The sequence below is a fragment of the Alligator sinensis genome, unplaced genomic scaffold (assembly GCF_000455745.1).
Source record: "Alligator sinensis unplaced genomic scaffold, ASM45574v1 scaffold904_1, whole genome shotgun sequence".
NCBI classification, from domain to species: Eukaryota; Metazoa; Chordata; order Crocodylia; family Alligatoridae; genus Alligator; species Alligator sinensis.
Genome location: NW_005842587.1, coordinates 447,587 through 458,098, shown reverse-complemented (window position 1 = coordinate 458,098; position 10,512 = coordinate 447,587). Strand labels below are relative to the sequence as shown.

Here is a 10,512-nt window from a genome sequence, read left to right as displayed (position 1 = left end):
TTCTCTAGTCTCTCCTCGTAGGGCTTGGCCTGCAAGCCCTTAACCATACGTGTGGCCCTTCTCTGGACCCTCTCCAGGTTATCCGCATCCCTCTTGAAGTGCGGTGCCCAGAATTGCACGCAGTACTCCAACTGCGGTCTGACCAGCGCCCGATAGAGGGGAAGTATCACGTCTTTGGATCTATTCGTCATGCATCTGCTGATGCACGATAAAGTGCCATTAGCTTTTCTGATGGCTTCGTCATACTGCCGACTCATGTTCATCTTGGAGTCCACTAGGACTCCAAGATCCCTTTCCGCTTCCGTGCCACCCAGCAGGTCATTTCCTAGGCAGTAGGTATGCTGGACATTTTTCCTCCCTAGGTGCAGCACTTTGCATTTCTCCTTGTTGAATTGCATTCTCTTGTTTTCTGCCCACTTGTCCAACCTATCCAGGTCTGCTTGCAGCTGTTCCCTGCCCTCCGGCGTGTCCACTTCTCCCCAGTTTTGTGTCATCCGCAAACTTGGACAGAGTATACACTTCACTCCCTTGTCCAAGTCGCTGATGACCCTCGTCCAAGTCGCTGATGAATTCCTGTCAGTCAGCTGCTCCCAGGTACACCATTTACACACATGCCTGGGACCACAGCAGTTAAGAGTTGGGGCAGAGCTTCCCCAAACTACCAGGAGGTCCAGCAAGTCAACCCTGGGCTCTGGGGGGGGCAGCATTGGGCTACAGAGGGGCTGGCTGGGGGACAAGGATGCTACAGTGCAAGGCTAGCTGGCAGGCAGCCCCGACACTTTAGCACCCTTGTGCCCAGGCAGCTCAGTCTACATGTACAGTACTATCTTATGGTGAAATTAATCTACTGTGTCCTAATACCAGTGTACATGTAGACTGCAACACTTATTGAGGAGCTAATTAGACTACTCCACAGTAAAGCGCATATATAGATGCACCGAATGGGTGCATCAGGTCAAGCAAAAACATGCGTTTCCCCAGGGACAAGTAGCAGCAGCACACCTTGTAATCTCCCAGGGTTGAACAACCCCCACCCCAGTATTGCAAAGCAACAGCATAGGTAACACCTGCACGTGCCACCAGCAGGTCTTTGGCGCCACACACTGCATGCCTGTGCTCATCTGGAAACTCCTAATAAGTGCCATACCAGGTCAGATCCATGAACACTGCATGCCCCCAGAGCCGGGGGGGGGCGGGAGGGCAAACACCGACTGGTGGTCAGAGACCACCTGCAGATGCCACCGGCAGTGTCAGCAGCACTTTTCGCAGGGGGTGCACCACCAAACTCAGGGAATCCCCCCCACACACATCATTCATAATCAGATAAATGGACCATCTAGCCCAGGATCCTGGCTCCAGCAATGGCAAAATGTTATACAGGGAGAGCACTGAACAAGTTCTATCTAGAACTATCTATCCTCTTACTCATTACCCTCCCAGGCATCCACCATCATTGGTTTAAACATGCCAGAGGAAGCATTTCCAACTATTTTGTTCAACAGCTATTTCTAGATCTATAATCCATTTGTCTAGTCCCTTTTTGAACCTAGTTATGCCATCTGCCTTTATCACCTGCTGTGGCAATGAATTCCACAAGTTACCTCCATGTTGCAATAAAAAAAACAACAAAAAAACCCAACCTTTTTCTTGTTAGTTTTAAACCTCTCTCCTACCAATATCTGTGGGTGCGCCCTAGTTCTAGACTTCTGGGACTGAAGCTTAAGTGAATAACTTTCCTCTGACAAGTGTCATTACTCAAGGCTCTTGTGGGCACCTACAGTTTTCATTTGATAATGATAATCATGGTATCTTCTGTTAATGAAATATTCAAGGTCCACATCTGAAACAGTCATTTTATAAAACTTCTGAATAAGTCAAATTAGATGCCTGGTTAGTAACTAAGGTTTGCAGAATGGTTTTTTTAATAGGATAGTTCCTTAAATTAATCTTTGTGAACTGCCTGCAAAAAAAACGTTAATAGTAAGCACTTCAATGACTGAGAACAGATTGGGGAAAATGTCCAATTTTTATATTAATGAGATGGCTTTTTCTTGTGTTAATTTCACTCTAATTATTTTAAGAAAATAAAACTAATTGAAATTATTTCCACTCAGAGAGGATTGATTCTCAATTGGGGGTGAAAAGTACTTAGATCTATAATTAAAGAATCAATATTTGTCTTCCACAGTTTACAATACATTAAAAATGGACGGATCAGTTTCAGCCAGAGACTGATCACAGCAAAACTTAGTCCCCTAAAGCTTAGTGAGTCAAATTAAGATGAAAATACAAAATATGTCTTGTATAAATTTGAAATGCATAGAGATACTGCTGCCATCTCAGAAGCTTTTCTTTAAAAGGATTATCACATTACTGTAATAACTTAACCCACCTTCAAGTTTTCAAGAAGCAGACAGAAAAATAGACCCAAGAAGTTAAAGATTAAAAAGAAGTCTCTTTCCCCTCTCAAAGATTCTGTAATAATAAGGTTCTTAAATAGTGGCAAATGCATCAGATCCTGTTTTTAACAACTGATAGTTGTACTTTAGAAAGTTCCTCCCCCCACCGCCCACAACAGCACACTTCACTTACATGCACACTAGATAAATGCAGTTTACCTACCTAAAAAACACACTAGTTTACTACTTGCTGTTTATATGGTAACAAACATTTTTTCCTCATCTCACATAAATGGATTAACATGTGCTGGAACTCTCAGTTCTACTACCTGCTTTGTAGCCTAAGTGTATTCTATTTAACTTCGTAATTGGTGAAACTGACTAGAAGTTCTTAATACAAAAGCTTCTAAAGAAATCTTGAACTGAGAAGGTTGATTCAACTTTCAGACTGCTATTAAAGAATACAACACCCCCCAAAATAAGGTAATAAGCCTTTAGGAGGTGCAAAAACTTTAATGCAGGTTGTTCCTGTAGTTAGTGAACACTGTTCAAAAAGTCTTTTTTTTAGTCCCTAGGCTATGTACTTAAAAGTACACTGTAGTATAAATAGGTTGTTAGTTTTAAACCATGCAGTTCCATATTATATTTCTTGTTTCAGAATTATGCTTTCTAATTCTTTAACTAAATGATAACACAAAGTGACTCCCTTTATGAACACCTCTGAGAAGCGTATGAACCAACAGACAGACAAGTACAGATAACACAGTTCTGTCTACAGTCTATCCTTTATTATCCAAACCCTTCTGGAAAGCACCTGGTGAAACGCCATTTCAACAGCTGACTTCTTTTGGATAAGTGCAATAGTTAAAAGTTAGTGTACCAAACCACAAGAGTAAAAGATGCAGTGCCTCATGAAATATAGCTTAAGAGAAAAAGAGTTTGTCACACACTCCCAACAGTTACCAATTAGTTTTAAAATGTTGTTGTTTGGATAGCAAAGGGATCTTGATAACAGAGAATGTACCACATTAGATAACAGCATTTGAAATCACAGAAAATATTTGGAAAGAAATGTTCTGAACAAAATTCTTCTGAATAATGCATTCAGTGTTCTGTCTTATATTTTTCTTCATTATTTCAAAAGATAGGACTAACCCCCATCACAAATAGGGAAGGGTTTGCTCCCTTCTGGAAAAAACACCAATATGAAGGATTACAAAGCTGAAATCTGACAGGAAGTAAAAAAAAAAAAAAAAAAATGAAACTGTTACTTGTATTGAAATATCCTTTACAGAAGACTGAAGACTAGCTGAAAATTAAGCTCTCCTCCTAAATCCAGAAGGACAGAATAGTGGATGTGGCTATCTGGAGAAGTCAGGTAAGTAAATTATTTTTGCTCAAACTGATAAACATTCCAGCGTCTCAAAAATGAATCTATTTACAACATCCAAAATTTGTGTATACTTGATAGGGTACTACAGAATACAGCACCAGATGCTGCAGGCAGCGTGGGGATTATATAGCAACTCAATGATATTTTTTATATTGTTACTTTGTATACATTTCCTTTTGACCCAAAGAATTTCCTTATCTAGAAACAGATAATGCACTGATACAGGGAACCAGGTACATTTAAACAGTCTTTTCTGCTATGCAGGATCTCTTTATGCAGAATTTTTAGAAACTGTTTTAAAAAGTAAACTTTGATCCTTTGTTTCTTCTGGATAAAACAAAAATGGCAACAATCGCCTTGAATATTGTTAGATGTTTAAAACAAATCACCACTGCATTTTGTTAGGATGCTGTAAGTTTGCATAGAAAGATGACAGGACCACGTCTTATGATCAGGAACTGTTGACATGGGACATACACGCTAGATCAGTTCAAAACATTGTATCAAAATGTCAAAGCAAGCATTAGGAGCCCTCTGACGGTTTCAAGTTTCAAGATGAAACCCACCAGAACTACTAACATTTCAACCTGAGGAAAAAGACATTAAGATTATGTGAAGAAAAGGACTCAAATAGAAATTTTTGAGAGAACATCCAAGACCAGTTTAAAGTTTCATGGAGCTACTCTTATTTTCAAAGAAATATTTGGTACAAAAGGTAAGGAAATCAATGCAGCTTATTCACTCTTATTGTGTTTTGATAATGATTAATTCTCACACCATAAAGCTACAGATTTTTCTCAAATATTACAGCAGTAAGGCACATAGAATTACCTACGAATAATGTATTTTTCATTACCTAACATACCTGCAAAGGTTCCAATACTACACTATCATTATAATAAGTTTTCTAGGAGGAGAACAGTTCTTATTACTTGTTTATATACTGCTTACTACAATACAGACCTTATTCATATTTGCAGTTTCTAGTGGCTCCCCTAACAGAAATACCTAACATTTAGGACTATTAATACCATTTACTTTAAATCAATGTAATTTTATAAGCTATGATATAGTTAAGTCATATTATTACCAATACTTCTATTCCACATTCCATTTGTTACACTTTTCCAGAAAAAGCATTCCTATTTCCCCCTGCCCCACCCCCAGTACCAGCAGTATGACTCGAAACCAGCTAAATCATTTTACAGGATTATTCATCACATGAATATAATTCTGCAACCTCCAAGGTTTTTTTTTTAAATGCATCCCTTCTCAAACAGTATCAGAGCTACCCATACAAAAGGGGGAAAAGCTGTGTGAAATAATAAACATTTCAGTTCATTATGCATATTACATCATAATATACAGAATAAAGTACAAATATTTCAGGTTAACAGAAGAATACATTTTCTAAAAGTCTTACCATGTAAAGTTTAGGCAACAAGGTCATTCTTTTAACAAACTGTATCTACTTCTTAAATAAAGGAAGACTGAAGTGTCATCCATCTGAACTAAGCAGGCCAAGCAAAATACCCTGCAATTCCTATGTTCTCCTCAATGTCGAAATGGGTGGATAAATTTAAAGCCTTCTCTCTCAGGAGTTGCTTTATAGGCAATTTTCTCCCAGTATCAAGGTCTGCAATTTCCATTTGGCTGCCAGTTTGCGATTAAATTCATCACCTTTATTATAAAAATGTGCTGCACTCCATGGCCTACTGCACAAGAATTGTAAGGAAGACATTTTTCACTGCTAACAGCAGCATCATTCTGAGGCAGCCACCACATCCATTCAGACATTAGCTTCTCCAATGTGATGCAAGGGCCTATCATTCACATAAGAAACCCCCAACTCGTATATATCTCAGAGAAAGAGTTCTGCACAGGTGGCATATTTCAGTTTAGCTTTTTGAATAAAAGCCACAATTATATTTAATGTTAAATGCTTCAGCAAGTCACTAGGTTTATGCTTCTGTCTACATACATTTTTTAAAATTGTTGGTTTGCCTAAATTTAAAAGTTCAGCATCAAATTAAAATATTTAATCTCTGAAAACAAAAAAGGAAATTAACAATACTCAATTGACCTAACATCTTTCATTCCATTATTAATAATTTGGGTTTGTTTCACAGTGTAGCCACCTGAGAAAATATCCAATGGGGAACTACAAAGATGAAATATGCACATATATAGGATACTTGCATTGGTAGATTTAATGTATTTACATCTTTTGCTCTGTAATTTCCTAATGAGCTACAATGTGGGCAGAGCCAGGATATAGTTACGGATGATGCAGCCACACCTACCTTTGGCTTGTGTTGCACAAGCACAGCTAGCTCCCTGAACTCACTCTCATGTCAGCAGAACTCCTCCTGGAGCCTCCCATTTGCTGTGAGCTCTCTGAACTCACCAGCTGATTGGTACAGGCTCTGGCCAAAGCCCATGCTTCTGCATGGCTCCAGGGCCCAGGGAGTGAGAATTGCAGCTATTCACCCTCTCTCCTACCCCCACAATTAATGTAGCAACGGGGAAAAAGAGGGGACAAGCAGCTATGGCCACTAGTGTAACCAGAGGAATTTTTTTTTTGGGGGGGGGGGGGGGGGAGGAGGTTGAGATTTCTTTATTTCCTTATTAAACAAACAAAAAAAAAATCAATAAGAACTACCTTGATTCAGCTAAGCTCAGATGTCACTGATTCACTGAAACACTTTTTTAAAGTATTTTCTACAGAAAAAGATCTGATTTAATCTAGTACGCTCACATTACTTTGTTTTACAATTGATACCTCAAAAGAAGTGACATCAAAACCAAAAAAATGCTTGGGCCTCATTTTTGCAGTGGTGTTCAAATTCACTCATCTAGAATAAAAACTAGGGAAAACCCACGGTTGCACTGGGGAGGAAGGAGGTAGAGAACAGCGGATGAGTCCCATGGAATACAACATGTTAGAATTCAGTACCTGCCTGGTGATAAAGAATAACAAAGACAGATAAAATATACATCAGAAGGTACATTTAGAACATGAAAGTTTAAAGAATGTCAAATGCTTTCATAGTGCAGTTATATCCTAATGTAACCAAACTTGCATGCTATCAATTGTGCTTCCTCATTCTGACCTAATTTACCTCCTGCCTAGTTGTATAAATTAGTGTTAGATCCCAAAAATCTTCTCTTTTGTCTAGTTCAAGGTATATTTTCCCTCAGAAAGATTTTAATACCTGCTGATTCTTACAAAAAACAGAGCAGCTTTACCCCAGCTGGTCAACCTATCCCATTGTCTATATTCCATTTATAATATAATTTTACCTGGCCATATAGCTACAGAAAAAGTGTCAGGAAGAATTGTAGGAAGAAGTGCTGCTGTTCTGGTCAACTCGAGCCTGTATATTCTTCAATTGCTGACTGCATGTAAAGGGATACACAAAGCTTTAGGCAGGAAAACTTTGATGTGGAATTTGAGCAATGCCAAAATCTAAGTAAATGTAGACCCAAGACCAGATTTCAGCAGAAAATTATTCATGGTATTCATACCTTACCATTTTCTATTTGATTCCATCCACTAATAAAGATTAATTTTATTAAGAAGTCATGATTAAAACCCTCGTTTTACCAGAAGGTGCAACTAAGATATCAGTGAGTAAGATACGTAGTTTCAGAAACACTGCAATTCTGCAAGATGTTGAACCTTATGCATTGCTTACTGTTTGAAGTCAGTGGAAATCTGCCATGCAGTTAATCAGACCAAGTCATTTACTTGATTAAGTTAGACTTCAGTCAATAGTAGTGGGCATTTCTTCTTCTTATGACTGAATATCGTTAGCAACTTTTCTTGACAGGAATGAAAAAAATGACATCTCTTGTCACATGGTAATTAATTAGTTTTCCGCTGCAATGCAACATGGAAAGCTGATTTCAACTCAACTTTATTGAAAACAATAGCTTGCTTTTTGCAAGCTGCAGTTACAATTATTTCATGGCCCATTGCTTCCAACAATTGGCACACCAAGTTTCCGGGGCTATTTGATGAAATTATCAACTAGATAAGATAATGCAGAGTCAGAATTTACTTCCAGTCTTTAGTGTAGGCTGCAATCACACCTTTCAACAGAAATCACGACAAGAAGGGGACTACTATTTTGTCAAATTTTATCAAATATTAACGAAAACGTAACTGTCTTAGAAACAAGTACATTCTGTGACACAAGGAAAGCATCACAGCACAGGCATAGTGTTAAGTTTCAGCTTATCAGGGTTTTTTTAGACTATGCTAAACTTGCTCAAACAACATAAGCAAACTGAAATGTTTAACTCGGACCAAAAGATTAATAAAAGTGAACTGAATACAAGTCTCGAGTCAGGCACCATGAAGAGGAAGCAGCTTTCAGAATGGAAGTTTGACCTTAATTTTGTCTCCACCATCAAATTCAGATTGTACCATATATCAGCAGTTCTCAATATTTTTTTGTATCAGGACCCATTTGGAAACATCAACGGCCAGTCCTAACTTGCTGCCCGCTGCCCCCAGCCACCAGTGTGTACGTGGGGGGAGGGGGGGGGCACGGCACAGGGAGATGGGGGCATTGGGAGCCCCAAGCAGCCTATCACAGGCTGGAACTCTACCAACCTGCAAATGAAAAGCCAGAGTTTCTAATGTTTTTCCCCTTTAAAGGAAAATCCATTTTTAAACTTTGTGACCCTTTCATATATTCTTGTGGCCCATACGTTGAGAAATACTGCCCTAAATGACATTAGCAATGAAAAGCTTAAACAAAGAGCCACTAAAGCTGCTATTTGTTTTGTTTAGAAGTACAACTTTGTATACCATCCTTTAAAAGATTAAGTTTTAAAATTGTTAAGAGATTTTCATCCTTTTTATAAGAGGCCTGCCCAGATAAAGTGAAGATTACCAAGAGTACATAGAGAACAGTACAACTGTCTATATAAAGAAAGACAGGGTTAAGAAACTAGAAAAAAAATCATTTTTTAGGTACAATAATCTTATATGAAAACTTAACTAATACAAGTATAAAGTCCTTAGACTAATATTATTTTTCTAGTCAAGAGCGCCACTATAATTACCAAGTTATACCTACTGTTCGCTACATAATTTAATGGCTAGATAACCCTACCATAAACTTTTAAGGGTAGCAATTTCAGTATTTGCACGAGCAATAAAATAAAGAATACAATTTGATTGTTGACAGTCTCGGTAATGTAACAAGGAAGGGTGACCAGGGAACCAGCAAAAAAATAAAAGCAGATGCACTCCCGGACTGGCCACCACAAAGCGGAGCCAGCAACACTGCCCTGCCAATATGCTGCTGCTCCCAGGGCACTCAGGTATCACGTTTACACCACTGGACAGTCTACCAGCTGCCATTACTATTAGTGTATGAAAATAACTAGTTGTATGGAAGCATTTTCATTTTAAATTTTATAAAGATGGCATCAAATTATGATGTATTAATGATGAGTAGCATTCTGTTTTTTTACTTAGAGATTTCTAGTAAAATAGCCTCTTTTAGAAACTACGTATCGAATGAAAAAATACAAACACATCTGAGCTGTCATTCTTTAAAAGGACTATTAAGCAGTAAATCACAAAAGGTTTCATCATTTGCATTTAAAAAGTAATATAAACAAACGTTCATTTAACTGAAGGGTGTACACTCATTTAGGTTCTCATTAAATCTATCATACTGAAGGAAATTCAAATTGTGGATGTTTATATTTCTGGCAGATATATAGCAATGGATCACTTGCTTACACTCACTCACTCACTCACTCTACAAGCAAGGACTGGCATACAATGATCAGCTTAACTAATAACCCAATTGCCTTTGCTACTTAAATGACAAATCAACAGAAAATTAAACCTCTGATTGACATCAAGTGATCTGACAGGTTCTATCAACCAGCAAAGCTGCCTGTCAGAAAAACCATATGAGTTTTGGGAGAAACAAGATTCCAGCCTGAACTGTGATATTCAAGCCTAAATCACTTGGAAAACCTAGGACCTAATTCTCCAACCCTTATTCACAGATGGCTGTCTGATGGACTGTATCAAAGGAACTGAAAAAGAAGTACTACTGTAACATTTGTAATACTAGCAAACTGAATACAATTTAATAGGCTACACTTACACAAGTCCTTTAAAAAGTTTCTAAAGGAAAACAATGTTCTATTTGCAGTAACTGATAGGTTCTCCTCTACTATACTTTCAATAGATAAATTCTTTAACATCCTCATACCTTCTGAAAGAGAAAATCTGACCAAGTATTACTAGTATGATAAACATGCAGCATTTAAAGGAAATAATAGACAGGTGCAAGTCATTCAGACAAGTTTAAAATACACTCCTAGCATTCACACACTTTTTTCTATCTCAATATTCCACAGTAAAGCAACTGTAGTAAAAGCTTGCTGGCAATCTAGAATAAATTTACACTGTTTCTTCCTTGGTGTCACTAGTTTTGGCAAAGAGATGAGATGCTGCTTCCCCCCCAGGATACAGAGAATGTGGTTTTAAGGGACTGGTTTCAGAAATGAAAAGTGTTCATGCAACTGTATGAACAGGCAGCAAACCATAGAACCCAATGAAAGACACTTGCCATAAATACAACATTCTTTATGTTACATTTGGCATGAGACTGATTGCAAAGAATGCCTAACAATCAATATTTCTAGAACACACAAAAAGCATATTAGAAACAAATATTAGTT

General features: G+C 38.0%; 1 protein-coding gene across 1 annotated transcript in view; it reads right to left on the bottom strand.

Moving 5' to 3' along the window:
• The window catches only part of QKI (QKI, KH domain containing RNA binding), a 261,229-nt gene extending 254,111 nt beyond the window's left edge, over window positions 1-7,118 (bottom strand). The window contains exon 1 of the mRNA XM_025214536.1: window positions 7,096-7,118. The gene's annotated coding sequence lies outside the window, so the exon portion shown is untranslated. The remainder of the gene's footprint in view (window positions 1-7,095) is intronic.
• Between the last annotated feature and the right edge of the window lie 3,394 nt (window positions 7,119-10,512).